This window comes from Gadus morhua, chromosome 1 (genome assembly GCF_902167405.1).
Source record: "Gadus morhua chromosome 1, gadMor3.0, whole genome shotgun sequence".
In the NCBI taxonomy this organism is placed as follows: Eukaryota; Metazoa; Chordata; class Actinopteri; order Gadiformes; family Gadidae; genus Gadus; species Gadus morhua.
This window is the reverse complement of record NC_044048.1, coordinates 1534542-1549295: the sequence shown is the minus strand read 5'-3', so window position 1 is coordinate 1549295 and position 14754 is coordinate 1534542. Positions and strand designations below refer to the sequence as shown.

Here is a 14754-nt window from a genome sequence, read left to right as displayed (position 1 = left end):
GTAAGGATAACGTATGCGCATAATAATGAGGTATTCTTTATTAATACCAACTGACACGAGGGCTTGCCATCATCCTAGGAACAATCCCGTCCCCCACCCCTCTCTATTTTCTTCCACAAATCTTGACAGCAGGCCAAGCCAGGCAGGGTATAAGAAACAGGCTGAACATTAAACACCTCGGTCGTCTGTTTCAGAGACAAAGAGATGTGACACACATGTCCCCAACAGAAGTCACTCCTTCAGCGCGTCAGGCTGAAGGCCAAAGCAGCAGTTCAGTCCTGAGTGTGAGACAGCCTGGGTTCAGTCCTGAGTGTGGAGACAGCCTGGGTTCAGTCCTGAGTGTGAGACGGCCTGGGTTCAGTCCTGACTGTGAGACAGCCTGGGTTCAGTCCTGAGTGTGAGACAGCCTGGGTTCAGTCCTGAGTGTGAGACAGCCTGGGTTCAGTCCTGAATGTGAGACAGCCTGGTTCAGTCCTGACTGTGAGACGGCCTGGGTTCAGTCCTGACTGTGAGACGGCCTGGGTTCAGTCCTGAATGTGAGACGGCCTGGGTTCAGTCCTGACTGTGAGACAGTCCTTAGTCTAATGCCTGTTAGATTCCATCTTACTGTATCTCTCTTACTGTGGCTCTGTGTATCTGTTGTCTCTCTGTGTATCTCTAGATAACCACGAGCTGTACTTGGTATGACTGCTACTGGGAAGAGTTAATAAAGCAGTAGTAGGTTGGAAATCCACATGGAGGAAACATCAAACACTTATCTGTTATCTATTATTAATAAGTTAGTTAGATAAGAGTTCAGAAGATAGTTTATAGAGTGTCAATTAATCATTTACAAACTATTTACAATGCTTTAAGAATGCTTTACAAACACTTAAAAATGCTTAATTCATGGTAAGGTCAGCTAGTCGGAAAGCATCAGCTAACTCTAAGTGCTGATGCCTCTCTGAAGTGAGGACTTTCTAAGCTTGATAACCTCAGGAAGAAAGCTTGAGTTTGGTCTTTTCTGCAAGCTTATCTAAAGTGAGGTCTATCCATGCCTTACTTTATGAATTACATTTAAAGCCTGTATGAGTGTGTGTGTGTGTGTGTGTGTGTGTGTGTGTGTGTGTGTGTGTGTGTGTGTGTGTGTGTGTGTGTGTGTGTGTGTGTGTGTGTGTGTGTGTGTGTGTGTGTGTGTGGTGTGTGTGTGTGTGTGTGTGTGTGTGTTTGTGAGTGTGTGTGTGTGTGGGTTGAAATACACGATCATACACACATACACACACACACAGGTGGCCTTTTCCCGAGATGTTATGCGTGACACAGACACGCAACTACATAGATATGCCTTTACTTCAACAAGTTTGCTTGCAAACACACACACACACACACACACACACACACACACACACACACACACACACACACACACACACACACACACAGCAGCCCAGTCCCAGATGGCGCTCTGTGTAGTTATGATGACCCTTTAGGCAGAACATCTGCATGCACACCTGGGTTTATGTGTCAGACTCCCTCTCCCTCCTCTCCTCTCCTCCTTCATCTCTCCTCCATTTAACACCCTAACACTTCTCTGTACATGTTGTCTATCTACCACTTATGAATCAACAAATCCTCTTCCTCCCGCCATGGGGAGCCGAGAGGAGGCTCTTGGAGACAAAGAGAATCCCCAACAACCAACCACTCACTACACCGACGTCTGGAGTAGGTTTTATTTAACATAATGTCTAATGTTCTGCTGATGGTTTTGGATAATATTTTGATGCGTGACATCAGCCTGATGACAGAAGTATGAGGGGCCGTCTGGGACAGAATTCATACTTGGTCTTACACACACTATTATACTCTCTTACATACACTATTATACTCTCTCACATTCACTAAATACTCTCTCACATACACTACTACTCTCTCTCACATACACTACTATACTCTCTTACATACACTACTATACTCTCTTACATACACTACTATACCCTCTCACATACACTACTATTCTCTCTCACATACACTACTATACTCTCTCACATACACGACCATACACTCTCATACTTACATGTAAAAGGAGTTTAATAGTTTGAATGAAACGGAAGTGAGTTTTAAATGAAACGGAAGTGAGTTTGAAAGAAACGGAAGTGAGTTTGAAATGTTCATAAGAGTCCGCAGAAATCGAATATCAATATTATTTTAGTGTAATTACATTGTGTATATGCACAAGCCATCTTATACAAAGCAGCCGAAAAATAGAAAACCGAAACGCTACTATGTTTTTTTTTAGAAAACTGCGATTCAGGGTTTGAATTCTGCTATTGTCGTCTGATTCATTGAATCCGCTGTGTTTGCCAGGGTCTCAGGGTCCTTCCGACTCTGGGGAAGAGCCTGCTAGTTTACGCACACCCCTTGCGCATTTGTTCTCTCAACCACACGTGAGACGTTGTTTGACATGCTGGATATCGTCACAAAGGTATTTTCATTGGCTATTAGGATATCTAAGGCCCGTCCCCGACCCTTGGGGGTTTGTATCGTCGACCTGTGGACTTCAGTAAGGGTTCCATTCCATCTATACACGGGTGTACGCCTGCAGCTCGGGGCACCAAAGTACCTATTCCCCACGCAATGTTATGTCGTACTTCATTGATTACCGCTACGCAGCGCATTTTTTTTTTATACTGCTCGTGGCGGAGCTGGCGGAGCGCACGTCAGAGCTTCCGGAGCGCGCGTCAGGGCTTCCGGAGCGCGCGTCAGAGCTTCCGGAGCGCGCTCCCCCTTGCTCCCCCTCAAATTAAGCACTGCTTGTAAGGCTTGTAAACAAGGAAGTATTGGTCTTACAGACATGTGGGAGGGCTCTATGTCACCGTGAGACCCTGGCAAACACAGCGGATTCAATGAATCAGACGACAATAGCAGAATTCTAACCCTGAATCGCAGTTTTCTAAAAAAAAACAGTAGCGTTTCGGTTTTCTATTTTTCGGCTGCTTTGTATAAAATGGCTTGTGCATATACACAATGTAATTACACTAAAATAATATTGATATTCGATTTCTGCGGACTCTTATGAACATTTCAAACTCACTTCCGTTTCATTCAAACTCACTTCCGTTTCATTCAAACTCACTTCCGTTTCATTCAAACTATTAAACTCCTTTTACATGTAAGTATGAGAGTGTATAGTCGTGTATGTGAGAGAGTATAGTAGTGTATGTAAGAGGGTATAGTAGTATGTGTAAGAGGGTATAATAGTGTATGTAAGAGAGTATAGTAGTGTATGTAAGAGAGTATAGTAGTGTATGTAAGAGAGTATAGTAGTGTATGTAAGAGAGTATAGTAGTGTATGTAAGAGAGTATAGTAGTGTATGTAAGAGAGTATAGTAGTATGTGTAAGAGAGTATAGTAGTGTATGTAAGAGAGTATAGTAGTATGTGTAAGAGAGTTTGAATGAAACGGAAGTGAGTTTGAATGAAACGGGAAAGTTTGAATGAAACGGAAGTGAGTTTGAATGAAACGGGAAAGTTTGAATGAAACGGAAGTGAGTTTGAATGAAACGGAAGTGAGTTTGAATGAAACGGAAGTGAGTTTGAAATGTTCGTAAGAGTCCGCAGAAATCGAATATCAATATTATTTTAGTGTAATTACATTGTGTATATGCACAAGCCATCTTATACAAAGCAGCCGAAAAATAGAAAACCGAAACGCTATTATGTTGTTTTTTTTAGAAAACTGCGATTCAGGGTTAGAATTCTGCTATTGTCGTCTGATTCATTGAATCCGCTGTGTTTGCCAGGGTCTCACGGTGACATAGAGCCCTCCCACATGTCTGTAAGACCAATATTTCCTTGTTTACAAGCCTTACAAGCCAATGAGGCGATCACTATCAAAACGGTGCGTGTATACTTTGATTGACAGCAACACCAGCAGACAGCAAGGGTCGGGGACGGGCCTTAGATATCCTAATAGCCAATGAAAATACCTTTCTGACGATATCCAGCATGTCAAACAACGTCTCACGTGTGGTTGAGAAAACAAATGCGCAAGGGGTGTGCGTAAACTAGCAGGCTCTTCCCCAGAGTCGGAAGACCCTGAGACCCTGGCAAACACAGCGGATTCAATAAATCAGACGACAATAGCAGAATTCAAACCCTGAATCGCAGAAAAAAAAACATAGTAGCGTTTCGGTTTTCTATTTTTCGGCTGCTTTGTATAAGATGGCTTGTGCATATACACAATGTAATTACACTAAAATAATATTGATATTCGATTTCTGCGGACTCTTATGAACATTTCAAACTCACTACCGTTTCATTCAAACTCACTTCCGTTTCATTCAAACTATTAAACTCCTTTTACATGTAAGTATGAGAGTGTATGGTCGTGTATGTGAGAGAGTATAGTAGTGTATGTGAGAGAGAATAGTAGTGTACGTGAGAGGGTATAGTAGTTTATGTAAGAGAGTATAGTAGTGTATGTAAGAGAGTATAGTAGTGTATGTAAGAGAGTATAGTAGTGTATGTGAGAGAGAGTAGTAGTGTATGTGAGAGAGTATAATAGTGTTTGAGAGAGTGTATAGTGTATGTGAGAGTAGTAATAGTGTGTGTAAGACCAAGTATGAATTCTGTCCCAGACGGCCCCTCATACAGAAGGAGTCTTGCACACGCATACCTGTGTATGCACTCACTCACGCAAACAAGCCAATACACACACATTTTAAACATGTGTATGGGTTCTGACTGAGAGAGAGAGAGAGAGAGAGAGAGAGAGAGAGAGAGAGAGAGAGAGAGAGAGAGAGAGAGAGAGAGAGAGAGAGAGAGAGAGGAGAGAGAGAGAGAGAGGAGAGGGAGAGGAGAGATAGACGAGAGTAGGAGAGAGGAGAGGAGAGAAGAGAGAGAGAGAGAGAGAGAGAGTAGAGAGGAGAGAGAGAGGAGAGAGAGAGAAGAGAGACGAGAGAGAGAGAGAGAGAGCTTTCCTGTATGTTTCCATTCCCTCACTCCTATCCTCTCCTCCCGGATCACCTTCAGATAGACTTGTCAGTATCAGCCAGCCTCTCACACTGCAGGGCACCCAGCTCAGAGCTGAGGATCAGAAAAAATGAGAATGGCTGTGATCATACCCCTTAGGCCAAGAGAGAGAGAGAGAGAGAGAGAGAGAGAGAGAGAGAGAGAGAGAGAGAGAGAGAGAGAGAGAGAGAGAGAGAGAGAGAAGAGAGAGAGAGGAGAAGAGAGGGGGGGGGGGGGGGGGGGGGGGGTTGTAGTTATGGGACTTGGAGTTAAAAAGAAGCAGTTTTATTTTTTGAGGATTATTGCCTTCAGCTTGTAGCAGAAGCAAAACAAAATGTGTTAAGCAACTGTGCAGCACTGTATTTGTCCATACCCTCGTACTACCTAAGCTTCCCTCTCTTCCAACCAAATATTTCTAGTGAATGGTCATTGTGTCTAGTAGGGGTCCCATCCTATAATCGCTCTCTCCTCTCCCCCATCTCATCTCCTCTCTCCTCCTCCTCTCCTCTCCTCTCCTCTCCTCTCTCTCATCCATCTCCTCTCTCCTCCTCCGCTCCTCTCATCTCTATTTCCGCTCCTCTCCATCCACTTTTCCTCTCCTCATCTTCTCCTCTTCTCTATTCTCCTCTCCTCCCTCTCCACTTCTCGTTTTCTCTCCTCTCTCCTCCTTTCGTCTCCCTCTCCCTCTCCTCCCCTCCACCTCTCCTTTCCTCTCCCTCCTCTCTCTTCCCTCTCTTCTCACCTCTCCTCTCCTCTTGCCATCCTCTCCCTTTCTCCTCTCTCCCTCTATACCCCACTCTCTTTATCCAGTTTGTTCTGGCCCTATTAACCTCTCAATCCCACTGCCCAGAACAAAAGAGGGGACTGTACAGTGTGTGCGCGTGTGTGTGTGTGTGTGTGTGTGTGTGTGTGTGTGTGTGTGTGTGTGTGCGCGCACGCGCGTGTGCGTGTGCGTGTGCGTGTGCGTGTGCGTGTGTGTGTGTGTGTGTGTGTGCGTTTGCGATTGTGTGCGTTTGCGATTGTGTGTGTGTGTGTGTGTGTGTGTGTGTGTGTGTGTGTGTGTGTTGTGTGTGTGTGGTGTGGGTGTGTGCGTGTGTGTGTGCTGTGTGTGTGCGTGTGTTGTGTGTGTGTGGTGTGTGTGTGTGTTGTGTGTGTGTGGTGTGTGTGTGTGTGTGTGTGTGTGTGCATGAGTACGCATGTACAATGTACCGACCCTCAAACCCACGCATCCAATGCAAAAACATACCGCCAAGCCAAGCACACACACACACACACACATACACACACAAACAATTATGTTTGTCTCAGTATATATTAACTGGGCACTCATGTTAAAAAGAACACCTACACAAAACACTCTTGTGGTATTTTTCTGAATAATCAATTATCTTGCAAATGTGATATTTACATAGTTACATAGACATGCACATCTACTCTCTTACACACACACACACACACACACACACTCACCCACCGTAACACACGCACACACACACATACTCTCACTCTCACCCACACACACACACACACACACACACACACACACACACACACACAACACACACACACACACACACACACACACACACACACACACAACACACACGCACCCACACAAAAACACACTCAACCCCCCACACACACATCACACCAAACACACACCAAACACACACAAACACTACACACAGACTCACCTACACACACAACACACCACAAACAAAACCACACAAAAAACACACAGATGCCCGTTCACCAGTCCTGGTCCCCCGCTTACATTAGGGGGGGGAAATGGGGGAGGAAATATACGTTTCTCCCGGAGGATGGGGGATTGTGGGTAAACGGGCGAAGCCTCTATTATCCACCTCATGTTGTAATCACAGTAATTAACGCCCATCATCGGGTCTCCGTGAATATGGGACCCGATTATGGGGGTCCCTGTAGGCTGCGTGACACCACAGGTTGAAAAAAGGTCGGCCCCTGGTGAGAGAGGGAGAGAGAGAGACAGGGAAGAGAGAGAGAGGGAGAGAGAGGAGAGAGGGAGAGACAGGGAAGAGAGAGAGAGAGAAGAGAGAGAGAGAGAGAGAGAGAGAGAGAGAGAAGACAGACAGACAGACAGACAGACAGACAGACAGACAGACAGACAGACAGACAGACAGACAGACAGACAGACAGACAGACAGACAGACAGACAGACAGACAGAGAGTGACAGCTAGAGAGACAGCGAGAGAGACAGCGAGAGAGAGAGAAAAAAGGACAACTGAAGGGAAAAAAGTGTATGTGTGTCTGTGTGTGTGCGTGTCTTCGTGCGTGCATGTGCGCGGGTGCTTGTCTGTGTGTGCATACATGTATTGCCTGTTCTAAGCCATGAGTAGTAAAACCCATAGACCCTGGTGGATCTGAAATTATAATTTGAATATTGCGTGGCATTGATGTATGAATGGCTATGTGTCCTGATGATGGGAGAGAGGAGGGGGGAGGACACATGCTCCTCAGTCCCTCTTTGTTGTGGAGCTGCGGTCTCTGTGTTGGGCGTCACTGCCAGAAGGTGCGGACGGCTGAGTGCTCAGACCTGCCTCACCATGACAGGGACATGCAGCATGTGGTCAATGAGAACAGTGTTGAGATAGATGGATAAATAAAAACGTTATTAATACGCCGGGGGAAATTCCTTTGTAACAGCAGCCCAGCAGCAGTGGAAAACACAGGATAAGATAAAATACAATAGAAATACAAAGTACTGATGAGAAAACCAAAATAGACGCTAAAGTGCATGCTGAAGTAAAGACAAACAGAACAAACATGGCAAACAAAACAGAAGGTATAAACAATATAAATTATGAATTATAAAGTGGCCCAGATCATCTGACCTACTTGTATATACGTACATATGTATGTACGCACATATCCATACATCTACATCTGTGTCGTAGCTGAGTCTAACTCCTGACTCTCACGTTTGATGTACTTTGGCGGATCGTTGATGTTTCACTTTGTCATTAACGTTGTGGACGACTTTGTTGTTATCCTTTATTCAGTTCAGAAACTGCTTTTGACTTCATGTTTTTTTTTCATAGCAATTCAACAATTTTGAATTTAAAATGAGATTAACATATATTTATATATATATATATGTATTTGACATGTCAAGATATAATTTCTCAATAATTAGCATGGTAAACAATGAGGTGAAACAGAAACAAAATCTATATTCTCAATTAACTTAGGCATACCCGCAAAATTCATTATGAGTGTGTGTGTGTGTGTGTGTGTGTGTGTGTGTTGTGTGTGGTTGTGTGTTGTGTGTGTGTGTGTGTGTGTGTGTGTGTGTGTGTGTGTGTGTGTTGTGTGTGTGTGTGTGTGTGTGTGTGTGTGTGTGTGTATTGGTCTGTCTGTATGTAAATGGTTATGTGTTTGTGCATTGGTTGGCGCGATTAGAATATTGACAATTGATTACATCTCTCATGTTTCATTTATCCCACAGAGAAGTATTAAATATTGAGACAAACACAGACACACCACACTCACATACAAACACAAACACAAACGCACACACACACACACACACACACACACACACAAACACACACACACACAAACACATATTGATGATCACATAGGCGTACACATGAGAGTGCGTATGTGTCTCCCATGGGAATAAGACTAAATTAATCTAAATAAGATAAATCGAAATAAGCTGAAACACAATCCCAACACCTGACCCATTTGAAATACTAATGATCTTATTTCTATATTTCTATGCTCAGTTATTTATAACTTCAATATTACTACAAAAGGATTTCAATAATACAAGTAAGTAGTTCAACTGAAAATAATCATTTACTGCAGCATTGTGGACAATGTGAGACGGAAAGAATCAATGAATGAGTGAATTCTTGGATGGGTTTTGTACAACATGGCAGAGGGTTTAAAGAACTGTAGAAACACAAACCAAACACAGACACACACAGCCACACAAACACACACACACACACACACACACACACACCACACACACACACACACACACACAACACACACACAAACACAGACAGCCACACAAACACACATCCACAGCCACAAAAACGCACACACACACCAACATACGCACACAGTTACACAACAACAGAACCACACACATAAACACACACACAGCTACACAGCAGCACAAACATACAGCCACACAGACAGCCATGGACCAACCAGCCCGTCATTGTAAGCTGTGTCTCTGAGCAGCTCCGTCTTGTCCGTGCTGGATCAGGACACCGCTCAGATTCATGATGCGTTCAACAAATGACAAACATGATCGTTTCCCACAACTCAAGATCAGAATTAAGAACTAATTGTTGTCTGCTGTAGCCCGCAGGGCATGAACACAACAGCACCTTTACAAGTCTAAACACACGTTGGTGTGATCACACACACAGACAATCACAACACAATCAGGTCCAGGTCAGGTACGATGAGGAGGTGAAGGCTACCTGTGTGAGGGGTCGTCAGCCTCTGCTCCTCTACGTCCTCTGTGATGGGGTCAGCATCCAGGGAACAGATCACTGATACCAGAACTCAGAAGCAGTCTGTCAACTAAACAGGCTCCTTAAGAAACCAATCAAATGGAGGGTATGGCTGAAAGATGATCTGTCTGTTTGCTCCTATTCCTCATGTCTCTTCCTCTGGAGCCCGTCTCTATGTGCCGTCTCCCCGCGCTCTCTGCACTCTCTTTCCCTCTCTCTCTCTCTCTCTCTCTCTCTCTCTCTCACCCCCCGCTCACACACACACACACTCCCACTAACGCACACACACACAGATTCTCCATCTGTCTCCTCCCCTTTGCCTTCTCCCCTCCCACCTCATGAATTATTAATGAGCCCCCGGGGGCTCCAGCCCCTCCCCCACCTGCCTCTGCCCTCCCTCCAGCCTTGCTTCAACGCTCAGTCTCAAGCCCTCTCTGACGCACACACACAAACACACACACAGGATACCCTCACACACACACACTCACACACACACATACACACACACACACAAACACACACAAAGGATACCCTCACACACACCACACTCACACGCACACACACAGACACACACACACACACACACACACACACACACACACATAACACACACAAAGGATACCCTCACACACTCACACGCACATACACACACACACACAGACACACACACACACAAACACACGCACAGGATACCAGCCGGCACATACACACACACACACATACAAACACACACATACACACACATGGGTACTCACACACACACACACACACACACAAACACACGTACACACAAACGTACACACAAACATGTACACCTATGAGCGCACAAGCACACACACACACACACACACACACACAAATACATGCTTACATATGATTGCACATGCAAACACACACAAGACCCCCCACACAAACAGACACACATACATGTGACATATATATACATATATATATATATATATATATATATATATATATATATATATATATATATATATATATATATGACATATATACAGAAACATACAGGCTCAAACTCCAAAATGGTCACTCAGGCATTCCCTGACAAATCCATCTAACCCATATAATCTCAAGCCCACGCACACACTCCTCCCTGGGCTAACAACGCACACACTCAGACGCACACGCATGACAACCAAATGCTAAGAGGAGGCTGATCATGCATGAACACATCAACATGAGCATTCATACAGACATTGTCCCCCCCCCCCCAACACACACACACACACGTAAACACACAAACACATGAGATGCCATGCCTATGTGGAGCGTTGGGATGGGGGTTGTTTTGCGGAAGCAAGGTCAGTCTGGGTAAAAATAGCTCTGCACACTCACACCTGCAATTATACGCAAGAGCAAAAGGAAAGAGATAAACAGACAATGTGTCTGTGTGCGTGCGTGTGTGCCTGCGCCTGCGTGTGAGTGTGCGTGCATGTATCCGTTTGTGTGTGTGTGTGTGTGTGTGTGGGTGTGGGTGTGCGGTGCGCGTGTGAGTGCGTGTGACCGTGTGTGCGTCTGCGTGTGTGTCTGTGTGTGTGTGTGTTTGCATGTGCGTGTGTGTGTGTGTGAGTGTGTGTGTGTGTGTGTAGGGCTCGCCTTGAGTTCCTATGTATGACCCCCTCACCACAGCAAGCGTTTCACCTCCCTTCTGTCTCTTTACGCCTTTCCTGCACGGCCCCTAAGAGCCCCCCCCCCATCCCCTTCATCCCCACCCAGGACATGTAAATGTCCCTTGCATACGATTAACTTGATAACATATGCCTTAAACACAACAAGCTCCTCCCATAAACAAACTCAGACACACACACACACACACACACACACACACACACACACACACACACACACACACACACACACACACACACACACACAAACAACAGTCTGCTCGGTGTCTTAAGATTTGCTCCAAAAAACTGCCAGAAAACAGACGAGTTAACACACAAAAGAATCTCAAACATCCGCTCGTGCCCAGATGGACAAATAACCCCGACGCAGGCTGCCCCCCTCCAGACACACACATATGGACACACCCTCACAGACACACACACATCGCACACACGCACACACACACAAACTCACACACACACACACACACACACACACACACACACACACACACACAGTAACACACACATACACATACACACAGACACACATACACACGCGCACAGTCACATATAAACACACACACACACACACGCGCACACACACACAAACACTCACGCACATATACACACACACACACACGCACACACACACACACTCACATCCACTCACATACACATAGACACATACACACACACACACACACACACACAGACACACAGAGTCACATATATACACACACACGCACACACACACCACGGTGTAGGTTAATGTCTCTGTGAGTGATTCAGCATCTGAAGGACCGGCACCTCTACCAGGCCAGAGCAGTGGATAAGAAGCGACATGGAGAACTTGTTCTTGTCATGGGATTATTAGCATGACAACATGTTGTCAATAGGAGGGGTTGATAGGGGTCGCCGGTGGCCGGTTCAAAATAAAAATAGTGTTATTCTTTCTGTGAAACTAGCAGATGTTTGCATCACCTTTCTTTCATTTGTTCAATAATAGACACTTTTTGGTTAGAAAAATATTATTTATGATATTGGAAGAAATGCGTGATAGTTCTTCATGGTTTGTTTTTTCCTTACGGCTATTGTGTAGCATCTTCTTGAGGGTTCTCTGGATTTCCTCTTGACACTTGTACCAGCACAATTTCGGATGTGGTTGGTGGCTGTACCGGGGCAGGCAGGAAGAGCCATCTTGGGTCATCAAGCCTCGTAACGATAACTCATAACAATGCTATTTGCCAACGCTTGTAACTAAGAAAAAAAACAAAGCAATCTCTTTACAGACATGTTTACATGTGGGGAACTACACAAAAGGTATAACATGGGTAAAGCTATAATGGAGGTTCACGTCTCGTAAAACAGTTCTGTTACCGACAAATATGTGCTAACTAGCAGCACCCGCTCAGGGTACTGCATTATATGGCCTGCCGGACATATCAAATGATAAAGGCTACGCTACACTCTTAGCAAAATCTGAGGCATTCGAATAGCGGCCTAGTGATCTAATTAAACAAGTACCTGGACTCTGGGATTTAGCCTGTATCTGGGGGACGAGACAGACGAACAGCAAAACAACCATGGAAACAAAGGTGTTTGGTAGCGAGTACGCTAACACCCCAGCAAGCAAGCAAGCTAGAAACATACAGGGCTCACAACAAAAAAGGTTGAGCAAACACGCTTTTACAGAGACTATCAACATCAAGAAAGCCACAATACAAAGAGGACAAAGATCACTCGAGGGTACTTACAATTTCAACAGCATCACGGGCAAGTCGTTATCCGATTTGCAGTCTTCTTTGTCTTTCAGTCTACTCTATTCCTGAGAAGCTCACCCAAAGTTTACTCGTGTCTGGCCTCTCTGTCGGTCAGTCTCCCTTTTCTCTTCTTCTGTTCCTCCAACATTAGGTTTCTCTGTCTCTTTTAAGGCTACGTTTACATGATGACGGTCTGAACAGAAGACGCAAAAGTGGCGACGCGTCTTCACTTTTTATTCCACGTTTAGACAAGCGTTTTCGGGAGGAAATCTGCGTGCATACGGTGACGCAAAAGTGTGTTGAATTCGATTGGGTATGCATGTCAGGCGGCTAGGTGGTGCTGTGATACACCATTACACAACACCACCATGTCTGAGCGCATGCGTAGTATCTTCCTTCTTCTCTTATCTGCGCCGTGAAAACCAAAACAGAATTACAGATCCTTCTCTGTTCAGTAATACTATCTGTACATATTCTGTACATTTCGTGGAAAGACCCTGTACTGGCGCTGTATGTGACGTAAACGCATACGCGACGTGAGCAGATCTGAGCAGAGTTCTGCGTCTTGTCAGTGTAGACAGAAGTGCTACGGCGCAGCGTATTCAAGTTTTCCACTGTGTAGGGTGGTTTCAGATTTTTGCGTTTTTAAGCCCCAAAAACGCTGTCACCGTCTAAACGAAAGGCACTTCCGATAAAATATTTGGTTTTTTAACCTGCAAGCATCCTCGTGTAAACGGGGCCTAAGTCGGCTGATCCGTGTAACAATGTATGTAACAATCCCTTCGCTACTTGTTTTATATCGAGCCGGTTCTGTGTTTGTGGGTCTGTAGTGCCGTAAAGCAATTCGTTACTTCTCGGGACCCGAGACTCCCAGGAGAGTTGGCGGCGGGTCACCGGCAGAAACTTGCATATTCCCTTTCTCCGGCAAGTACTGCTAGGAGGAGTCGAAACAGCGACCAATCGACCCATAAAGTGCTATAGAACCATCACAATGACTTTTAACCTGTTATATTAAGGTAAATGAAGGCAAAAAGGGGGGGGGGGGGTTGATCTAAAGCCCTGGTCTAGATCACTAGTCAGCATTCCCATTGGCCAGGTCTATCAATGAGGCCCTGAGACTGAAGGCAGATCCAAAGATCTGTGAGCCATGTGACATATCTAACAAAATATTGGCCTTCATTGTACCCATTGTATTGTACAATCCACCACATCACACATCAGTGTGTGTGTAGGGGGCAGGGAGCGCTGCCTTTGATACTTTGATATTCTAATGCCACAATAACCAGTTTGTATTCAGGTCACGCACACACACACACTCACACAGACACACATACACGGTACAGAAATAAATCGTTGTCAGGTGTGCGTGAGTGTGAGAATGTCTGATGCCAGTTGATACAGAAAGGAGAATTCCACCCTCCCTCACATCAGTACTGTGTGTTTGTGTGTGTGTTGTGTGTGTGTGTGTGTGTGTGTGTGTGTTGTGTGTGTGTGGTGTGTGTGTGTGTGTGTGTGGTGTGTGTGTGTGTGTGTGTGTGTGGTGTGTGTGTGTGTATGTGTGAGTGTTTGTGTGTGTGTGCGTGCGTGTGCATAGCCTTTTAATCTATGCTAAAGAGATATGTGGGCGAGACACATAGTGAATGTGCCATTGTGTGTCCGTGCTCAGAGACAGAGGTCACTCGAGCCAACAGCTCAGACCTCCGTCATCATGACCACAATGCAAAACAAAAGCCACTTTGTACGTGACATGAAGTTGAGCAAAACATTATGGCGATAATAATAAAAACACTGGAGCACACTCGGTGTATCATACAAGTACATAACAAGTGCTTCAATGACAAACAAAATAATGCAAAGGAATAT

The 14754-nt window shown here is 45.0% G+C and overlaps 1 protein-coding gene across 1 annotated transcript in view; it reads right to left on the bottom strand.

The window, feature by feature from the left end:
* nfasca (neurofascin homolog (chicken) a) overlaps window positions 1-9732 on the bottom strand; it is an 83121-nt gene extending 73389 nt beyond the window's left edge. Inside the window, 1 exon segment of the mRNA XM_030358132.1 lies at window positions 9468-9732. The gene's annotated coding sequence lies outside the window, so the exon portion shown is untranslated.
* Window positions 9733-14754: the final 5022 nt, after the last annotated feature.